Source organism: Silene latifolia, chromosome Y (genome assembly GCF_048544455.1).
Source record: "Silene latifolia isolate original U9 population chromosome Y, ASM4854445v1, whole genome shotgun sequence".
Lineage (NCBI taxonomy): Eukaryota > Viridiplantae > Streptophyta > Magnoliopsida > Caryophyllales > Caryophyllaceae > Silene > Silene latifolia.
In genome coordinates this window covers 91174835-91185496 of record NC_133538.1, presented here as the reverse complement: position 1 = coordinate 91185496, position 10662 = coordinate 91174835, and the positions used below count along the sequence as shown (strand labels likewise).

Genomic DNA, 10662 nt, shown 5'->3' with positions numbered 1-10662 from the left:
TAACAAGTTTTGTACCCCGGTAGGGCCGAGTGCACTCCCTCGCGAAATAGGTTTTCATGGTTTCTACTATTTGGTAAGGCTATGTCTCAATTAATTGTTTTAGCGAGAGGTCATGTCAATTTATTATCTATCACGTTTTAAGTGAACTAAAGCGGTGAACTACGATAAATCTAATTGACACGGTCGATAAACTCGATGAAAGAAGATGATGCATGTTTTAGTTATGGTGATTTAGCGATGCATGTGACATAAAAATAAAATGCAAGCATAAAATAAATAAATCCTAGTATGGCCTTTCCTAAAATAGAAAAACTACTTAACTATTACATATTCGGAAACCAACTCCATTGGTCCCTTGAACTTCGGTTGTGGCACGCATCTCGAGGTAACACCGTCTTTATGTATCGCCATCTTGAAGAAATCCGTCTTTGGGAACTCCGAGATAAATTAAATTACATAGCAAATTACATAATTTCCTATTATACATTTGTAACTAAGATAAAATAAAATAAATCTATTAAATTACAAAACGGTGATACGAGATCACAATAAAATTACAACCGAATCGATATTCCCATACATTTCGGGAAATATCAATTAAAAACTAAGGCCATACTAAGTAAAATTACATAATTCAAAAATTACATAAATTAAATTATGACAATCATAAAGAAAATGCAGCATTATAATATGTATGAACATGCCCAATTTTATGCTAAATCGCCTTTAATTAGCCAATATCGTATATTACTCGGTTTTTACGGATTTGCGTGATTTCAACATTTTATAATCACAAAAATTACATAAATTCATATTTATGCATAAATTAATTACCCTAACCTCTTAGGACTCAAAATTTAGTCTTCACTAATAATTTGACCATAATTAACTCATATTTATAAATTTGTTCATTAATGGACTAAAAATTTCAAAAATAAGCTATAAACTTCAAATAAATCACAAAATTTGAAATTTAAACTCATGAACATTCTGTAAAAATACCATGACACTCATAATGTTCAAAAAACATAGGTTAAAAATTTCGAATTTTATCCGGAAAAACAATGTTGCGGTTTATCGGTTTTTAACAAAATAATCATAAAAACATGGAAAAATTATATTCATTAACTTTTCAATTTTAGATCTGAAAACGATAATAAAATGCAACATATGATGTTTTTCTTTAGTGATAGAGTATGTTTTATTAATTTTTCATTATTTAAGTCACTATTCATGCCATTTTTTTTCTAAAACCCATAAATCATGCAAAAAGACTTCACTATAGCCCATTATTTTACACACATCTTGTAAAATTGCATGTGATATCATACTAAATTTCTATGACCAGATTCAAAATTTATCTCATATTAACCTATTTTTCACCTAAAACCGATTTTAATAATGAAAAATACATTTTTTGAGCATAACATGTCAAAAAATTATGAAATTTTATAGGTTATCTCAAAATAATATATGTGATAACATATCCAAAAATCACTAGAAAATTCGAAGTATAGCTAATTTTAGACCGAAAATGACATTTTTACTCAAAAAATCATATTTAAATGCCATTATTGTATATTATGAACAATAAAAATCCGTAAATTTAACCAAAATATCCTAAAACATTTTAGGACCAGAAATTTAACATGCATAAATTAATTTCGTGATATATCATAATAACACAAATTATTCAAGTTTTATATGATATTCTTATAACTCGGAAAAACTTTTAACCGATTTGCATGCAAACAACCATGGCTCTTGATACCGATTGAAGGAAAAGTAGATCTATATACTTACATATTCATATATGTTTTAATTTAATTTGTCATAAAATTAACTAATGATCTTATGCATGCAAACATTTAAACAAAATAAAGAAGAAACTTGTTCTTACATTGGAAATTTGGTTAATATGGACACAAGAGAGATCACCTTTCTCTCTTGTTCTTGAGCTTTCCCTTTTGGATGAACAAAGACCCAAGTGTAGGATCTCTCCCAAGGATTTATAACCAATGCTTACTCTTAATTAAAATTAATATTATAGTTACTAGTACAATATTAATCTTATAGAAAAATGACCCAAAAATATTATAAAACACTTAATATTTTCGGTTTTGGGAGAGAAGAAGAAGAGAGCTTTTTTGTCTCTCTAGAATTCCTAATTTTTTGGATGAGTAAAGAATGAATGATACACTACAACATTTAGTGTGTTATTAGGTAAATAAGATGAAAAACCATAATGGTTTTTCCATCTCAAAAACCGGGTGGAAGGGGGGGATTTTGGGGAGCCAATGCATGCTTGTGTTGTTCTTTACAATAAGAAATAGGTTGCAAGGCTAGTCTATAATGCAAATGATTGTGTTTTCCACTAATTTAAACAACACAATATTTTGCCTAATCCCCTCTTAATTTCGGTACACTCATAAAATGGAACCCATTTTATTTTTGTCAAATTTGTCAATATGTCACATGTCATATGTTACATAAATTTGTTATGTATTTTTAACATATTAAAAATCAACGTATTAATAAAGTACGTCATATACAAAAATCGACTTAGTAATTCATAATTACTTGTACCAAAATATTTCTCCAATTATAAATCACAATAAATTGTATTTACAATAATTCATTCAAATTTAATTGTTTCCTTAAACAATAATTTCATCTGAGTAATGATACAATTCGATTACTCAGACCGTATCTCATTTAATCAAATTTCAATGTGATACGTAAATTTTTCCTCCAAAATCGTCCGTCAATTTTCAAGTAATTTAATTAACTCGCAACGTTATATGATTAATTAAATGATCAATTAAGAGTGTTGCCCTATAGGTATGACCTAGGGGGTTAACTGATCACCACCGTCGTACGACAGTAATGTCAAACTCTAGTCAGCCAATCATTACCGACATATGTTGATCAGTTGACAGTAAAATATTACTTCCCAATTGTATTCTTTATAATGAGACTTAAACATGTGATCATCATGATCAACAGTTGGGATCGCATTATTGTCGGAGGACACATATTCCAACAAAGGGAGCATGTTCGAGGTGTTGTTGATGTTACTCAACACCTTAAAGAAGTAGTCGAAAGCTTGCTCATTATGATGATAAAGGTCCTCAAACTTCATGATTGTCTTGGTTCATAGCATTACCAATATAGGGATTGAATATCCTTTCGAACTCATCATCCCAAAGACCGCAAACTTCATCTACTTGATCATTAAAAATTTCTTGAGTTGATAGAGACAACTCTCCTTCTTTCTTGCCTTGGACAATGGGGCCATCTTCTTCACTTGTCATGGGTGAGCTTTTCAAGCTCTCATTGTTGCTATTTCCTTGCTCTTTTAATGGAGCATCATCCACTTTCTTTTTCCATTGGAATTCCAACTTCTTCCTATCATCCTTCCGGCTATAGTGATCAACCATAAAACATGGCTCATGCAATCCGGGAGCTCTCATGGTCTTGTCAAGATTGAAAATGATGGTTTCAACTCCCACTTTAAGGGTGAGTTCTCCATGCTTCAGATCGATCACCGCTCCCGCGGTGTGAAAGAAAGGTCTTCCTAAGATAATAGGAATGTTGGAGTCTTTTTCCATGTCAACAATAACGAAGTCCACCGGGATGAAGAATTTTCCAATTCTCAGGGGAACATCTTCCCATACCCCTAAAGGTGTCTTTGTTGATCTATCCGCCATTTGAAGCGTGATGTTGGTACATCAGAGTTCTCCCATTCCTAGCCTCTTGCTACCTGAATATGGCATGACACTAAAACTTGCCCCAAGGTCACATAAAGCTTTGTTGATTGTAGTGTCTCCAATAGTGCATGAAATGGATAAACTTCCCAGATCTTTGAGTTTTGGAGGTGAACTCCCTTGAAGGATGGCACTACTCACCTTAGTGAAGGCAATAGTTTCAAGCTTCCGGATTGATTTCTTCTTCATAAGGATGTCCTCTTGTACTTTGAAAAGGCCGGAACGTGATTGATCAATTCCGTGAAAGGAATCGAGACTTCTAAATTCTTCACAATTTACATGAATTTTCCATGTTGGTCATCAAACATAGGCTTAGCTTGACGACTTGGGAATGGAAGTCTAATCACAATGGGCTCCTTCTCTTTGGCCTTTTCTTCACTTTTCTTTGAAACTTCTTGATTGGTGGGTTCTTCTTCCCTAGAGTTTTGCACAACTCTTTCCTTGTCACTAGCTTCCACAACTTCATCCTCAATTTGCTTCTTTGGTCCTTCATATCTCGTACCACTCCTCAAGTGAATGTCACTAACTGTTTCATGTCTTGGGGGATTACTTTTAGGTGGTAATTGCCCCTTTTGTCTTTGAGAGTTTGAAGATGCTAGTTGAGTCAATTGAGTTTCCAACATTTTTGTGTGGGCTAGGACGTTGTTAATGGTAATGTCTTTTGCTTGGCTATCTTTTTGAATTTGAGTAAAAAATTCTTGTTGATTCTTTTGTATTTGGAGGACCAGTTTTTGAACATCAAAACCTTGGTCATTTTGTTGATTGTATGGAGTTTGATTTTGATAACCTTGGTTTTTGTTGATAAAGGGTCTTTGATTTTGGTTTCTCATGGGAGGTGGGGTGTATGTTGGTTAGGGGTTTTGAACATTTTGGCTTTTGTATGAGAGATTTGGGTGGAATTTGGTGTTTTCATTGTAATAGTTAGAATAAGGGGTACCATTTTTGTATGCTTGAAAAGCGTTCACTTGCTCATTCGTTCCCCTACATTCACTTTGGTCATGTCCCAAAGTTCCACAATTCTCACATATCCCACTTGGGATTGATGAAGATGCCACCATGGCATTAACATGATGCTTTGGTGATTTTGAGGCTTCTTCAAGCTTAGCCATAGCCTTCTCAAACTTCAAGTTGATAGTATCAATATGAGAACTAAGTTAAGCACCCAATTGAGAATATAGTCCATTTCATGCTTTGTTCCTCTAGTAACCTTGCGAGGTCTACTATATTGTAAATTATGGACCGCCATTTCCTCAATTTTGTTCCAAGTTTGATTATCGTCAACTTCGGTGAACATACCATTTAATCCCATGTTGAGAATGTTTCTTGAGTCTTCATAAAGACCATTCCAAAATTGTTGTACCAAGAACAACTCGCTAAGTCCATGATGAGGACATGAGCGACAAATTCCTTTGAATCGCTCCCAAGCTTCATACAAAGATTCTTAGTCCCTTTGCTTAAAACCCGTAATTTAAGCTCTTAGCATGTTAGTCTTTTCCGGAGGGTAGAATTTTTTGTAGAAAGCAAGAGCCAACTTCTTCCAAGAGTCAATTCCAAGTGTAGACTTGTCAAGGCTTTTCAACCATTTTTTCGCGGTGCCAATTAGAGAAAAAGGAAATAAGACCCATCAAATTTGGTCTTGAGTCACTCCGGTTTGTGAAATCGCATCACAATAGTCACGAAAAGTTTCCATGTGGGAATGAGGGTCTTCACTAGGCATCCCCCCAAATTGGCTTCTTTCGACTAATTGGATAAATGCGGATTTTGCAATGAAATTTCCGGTTAAGTTTTGTGGTGTGGGAGTACCATTGGGTAGGTTCTTCTCGGTTGGTACGTAATGTGATGAAAACTTAGGCATTGTGGGTTGATTGTGTAATTGATTTTGTGATGGGTTCTCCTCACCTTCTCAAGCAAAAGGGTTGATGAACTCAATAGTGTTTGGTTGAATATCTACAACCTCACTAATACCCCTAAAAGTATTTCTAGCAAGTCTTCTATTGGTTGTCAAAGTCCTTTCAATTTCGTGATTAATGGGTAACAAGGAACCTTGTGATCTTCTAGACATGCAAAATATCAAACAACTCGAAAACAATTAGAACAAACCTTGAGGAGTTTTACTTCCCCAAGGCAAAGAAAGACATACCTAATAACAATCAAAGAAAATCAAATCAAGTTAACACCGTCCCCGGCAACGGCGCCATTTTTGGTCGAGTCCGCTTTTAGCTTAGATTTCGGTTACTTGTCGTTAGGAGCACCTAGACCAAAACAATATTTATAACTTCAGAAACAACTCTACTACTAGTAAACAGGCAAGTAAAGGTCGGATCCCAAGGGACGGGTATTGATGTAGGATTTTCGATTGCAAGTAGTGGTGTCTAAGGGTGTCACAATTTGGGTTGAGATAAGAAGATCACTAAACTAAATAATAATAAAAGTAAACAAGCAAGATGACTAAAATGAGATGTAAAAAATTGAATAAAAGCACTTGGGTGTCATGGGTTCACAGGGGATTCATGGGAATTGATCATACAAACAAATTCTCAAATTATAAGAAAGCAATTATTGTTGTGATAGGATCGAGTTGGTTTATATCTTACAATCCTAGGAAGGTTTGGGTCCCGGAGCCGAATCGATTAGATTTTACAACACCTACAAGTCGACTTAATCCTCCTTACTCAACTATATGCATGGTCTAACGAGACTCGAGTTGGTTTATATCTTACAAGTCTCATTGAAAAGGTAAGTGATGGGTAAAAAATGCAAGGATTCATAGGCTCTCATTTCATCAAACATAACATGTGCATAAGTTGAGATCACAACAAGCAAGCAAATAAATTATGAAAACATATTAAATTAAGCATGAATCATCCCCCATGTTGGTTTCCCCTAAGTACTAATTAATCCTAGTTAAGGAAACTACTCACTAATCACATTAACAAAGCAAAACATGATGAATAAATGAAGATGATTAAAAATAAATAAAAGGGATTAAGAGAATTATACTTAATAATGATTCCAAAATAATAATGCAAAGAATAATAGAAGTACTTGATGATTGATGGAAGGTTGTCAATCTCCCAATAAACCAAAATAATCTTCAATTACCCAAAATAAAAGATGAACAATAGAGAAATTAAGGAAATGAGATTTGTATTAATACTTGATTAGAAGTTTATTAGAAAATTAAAGAGAGTTTAGAATAATATAAAGTACACTAAAGATTGACAAGAAGAACATGATAATCTAATTAGACTAATGGGGTATTTATATTGGGGATTAGGTGCACAAATTAGGGTTACTATGGGCTTAAATGACGATTAAGTCCTTGAGGAATCGCTCCTCTCAAGATAAGATGCGGGTCTCCTTTTAGCTAGTCTTCCAAAAATATGCGCATCTCAAGTGAAGAAAGAAGAGGATGTGTCCCTCTGGAGTACAATCCGAGCGTCCAAGGGTCGGGACGGGCGGATTGGGAGCTTTTGGACGGGCGACCTGGTGGCAGGGACGAGCATCCTGGGGAGCTGCTGGACAGGCATCCTGGTGGCAGGGACGAGCGTCCTGGGGAGCTGTTGGACGGGCGTCCCGAGTGGTGGGACGAGCGGATTCTAGGTCAGCTTCCTTTTCTTATTTTCTTCTTTTCTTCTTCCAACAATCCCCCGGGATTTTGTCGCGGATGCAAGGATGTTCTTCATCATTGCCCATCTACTTCATTATGTACAAAGGCCTTCTAGTCTTGTCTTCTCTTTGATGCTTGGTCATTAGATTCGATTAATTTAGCTCTATTTTGCCATGAAAATGCAAGGTTTGCACTTCTCTCATACCAAGGAAACAAAACCTCAAAGAATATGCAAAACAAAGGACTAAAGATAGTAAATGACCCAAATATGCACTGAAGAGCATAGGAACGAGGCTAATTCGGGGACTAAATATACTCAAATATTGATCACATCCCTCGCCCCGCTACTGGACGGGCTTCTTCTTCAGGTACTAGAGGACGGGGTTGCGGACGAGCCATACCCGTTGCTGGCCGGGTCACGATCCGTGTCGATGAGTATCTTGACTTGCACCCCGACTACCCCGAGGTACGTTTTGTTAACGCTTTACATCGTACTCGTTTCATTGCTTTAGAGAGCTGTGATTTTGCTTCAACGAAGTTTTATGTCGTAAGTCGCTTGAGAGGTTAGGTATTTACGAGCCTGTAGTTGAGATATTGAACGGAACGGGGATGTCCGTACTGATTACCATGAGTGCCTTCACCTATAAGGAGCTGATCCTCGAGTTCTTCAGCTCCTTTACCTTCTCCGTTGGCGCCTATGCCACTGACCCGGGTAGTTCTTCTGTCTCCTTCTGGTTATTTAACCGGACCACGACCTGGACCCTAGTTGAGTTTGGCAGTAGGTTAGGTTTGTCTTCTACGTGTGACTCTGCCCTCCTAGGAAGGTCATCCGGATGTTGTAAAGGACCTTGTCACAGACTAGTTATGAGGAGCGCAAGCTCGCGCATGTCCACCTTTCCCCCGACCCGTTACTTCTTGCGTCTCATTGGTGGGACCGTCTTTGGCCGTAAAGAACCAAACAATGTGAACAACATTGAGCTATATATTCTTGGAGATTACCTGAACATTGATAGTGAGGGATCTTGTGTGCTTAACGTTGCTTACCTGACTGCCCAGTATTTTCATAATATGAGGCAGAAGACGACCGACACCATTGTTTGCGGTGGCATAACCACTTTTCTTGCCCGTCCTATCTTCCCCGTCTTTCCTCGTGACTTACAGCACCTAGACACTGATAGGTATCTTGACATTGCTACTATGTTGTCTATGTTTTGGCTTGCTTTTGACCAGCATACATGGAAGATTTGTGGTTCCTTGTCTGTGCCCTAACCTTGCACCACTTTGCCCCGTCTTGTTCCCCTGCCCATTGTTATGGGCGGGCTACCTCCACCACTACCCATGTTTCACCCCCTACTTGCTCCACCTCCTACCATGTCCGCTTCTAAGAAGCGGAAGAGACCTGAGACCGGAGAGGGACCCACACCTTCTACGGGTGGCCAGACCTCCACTCCTTCTCCTACTCTTGACACTACAGAGCCGGTTTATCCGGCTAATTTTGTTCCACCTCCACCTTTTGAGGCGTCCGCGGTCCTAGACCAAGGGCGCCGTGACGGTTTGCTTATTGAGCTTCTTACCAGGCAGACTTGTATGGAGCGGGACATTGCACTTCCTATGTTCCCTCTATACGAGTATCACATGAGGAGAGGACGTCCTGTCCCTAAAGGCTGGCCACACCCGTCTTTCTACCGGTACCCAGCAGAGGGGTACCCACAACCGGCCAGCGAGTCAGACACCGCTGAGGAGGAGGAGGAGGAGGAGAGAGTACGCGCTGAGGAGAGGAGGAGGAGGGAGCAACAAGTGAACCGAGACTTCACGGTGGACGACGACGATGACGAGTAGCTACTGGTCTACTCACTTCCCTTGTTTTGTGGCTGGTTTGGGGAAGTTCGTGTTTTGTGTGTACATTCTTGCTCTTTTATTTATTTTTGTCTCCTTTTTATTTATTATTTTTTATACATTTATTGGTTGTTTTTACCCCGTTCCCGTATATATCTGCTGGTGTATGCTGGAGGACGACGAGGGCGTTGTCCGTTTTTGTTTGGAGAGGGTAATGCATCCTTTGAGTCTGCATTTTGCATTGTTTTTGCATTCACGTTTCCTTTTTCTGCTTGCATTGTGTTTATTTCTTTTAAAAAATCAAAAATATATTCACAAAAAAATAAATTAAAAATATATTCATGTTTCATTTTGCATATAGGTTGAGTTGGAACGGTTGGTTTCCGTGATGATATTGCACTTTAACTTGCCATTTTTACTTGAGCCTTGCAATTTTATTGACAGTTATTAGCTTAGTCTTACGCATATCTACGAGTTAATGTCAAAAATTTAGCTGACTGTATAGACTTGACCTGATAGATTGGCAACCTACTTTACAATTTCTGAGTTTTAGAGCCATATAACTGGTGACATTCATGACCAGTTCATTAGGAATTGAGAGTAGTACTCCTTGTATTACATCTTCATCACTTTTACACACTTATGAAATTCGATTTCTTGCCAAATGCATACATTCGGGTTTGTGGTCGGTGTCACATGTAGGGAGGTGCTTGCAAATTTTCCCTTCTTTCATTTTTCACCCAATTAGCTCCAGTTTAGCCAAATATAGCCTTTTTGACCCATTAGTTACACCCAAAACTAAGCCTGCCCAGTCAAGCTAGTTTAGTGTGATTATTGTGGTATGTTTATCCTTGTGCATGTTTGGCCGTTTCATTGTTTGGAGTTGGTGAAGTAAAGAGAAGGAATGAAAAAAGGGATGAAAAAGAAAAAGAAATGAGACGTGAACAAGAAGAAAAAAAAAAGAAAAAATTTTGAGAAAAAGATTGAATCAGACGTGAAGAAAAAAAGACAAAGAAAAAAAATGAAAAAAAATAGTTGTTTGAATAAATGAGACTGTATTAAAAAAGGGAAGTTTGTGACGGTCTCACTCCTCTATTCTTATTTACATCTTTTTCAGGAGATAGTGTATTTTGTTAGTGAGATATGTGCCATGAAGGGCACTTAAGCTTTGTTTTACAGTCAGTTGACGCTCGGATGATTTTATATGGTCTTGTTTAGGAACTAGCTTGGCGCTTATACCTCCACATTTCCATAATCTGTTTTGCCTTTTCTCACATGTGGCCTCACTTTTCCATATTATTTGTAAGCCCTCGGCTGTGACGGACATTGTTGGTTGGAATGTGTGTATAGTACTTGAATCGTCTATCATTTTTGTTGCATCCATGTTATGTAGGTCGCAGTTTAGGTGAGTGATTGTTTCTCTTTCTCTGTTACACATATATATATTTC

The 10662-nt window shown here is 37.3% G+C and overlaps 1 non-coding gene across 1 annotated transcript; it reads left to right on the top strand.

The window, feature by feature from the left end:
* Nucleotides 1-5143: 5143 nt before the first annotated feature.
* On the top strand, nucleotides 5144-5250 carry LOC141634835 (small nucleolar RNA R71). Its single transcript, XR_012539554.1, has one exon. It is a non-coding gene; the product is annotated as a small nucleolar RNA R71 (small nucleolar RNA).
* The last annotated feature ends 5412 nt before the right edge of the window (nucleotides 5251-10662 follow it).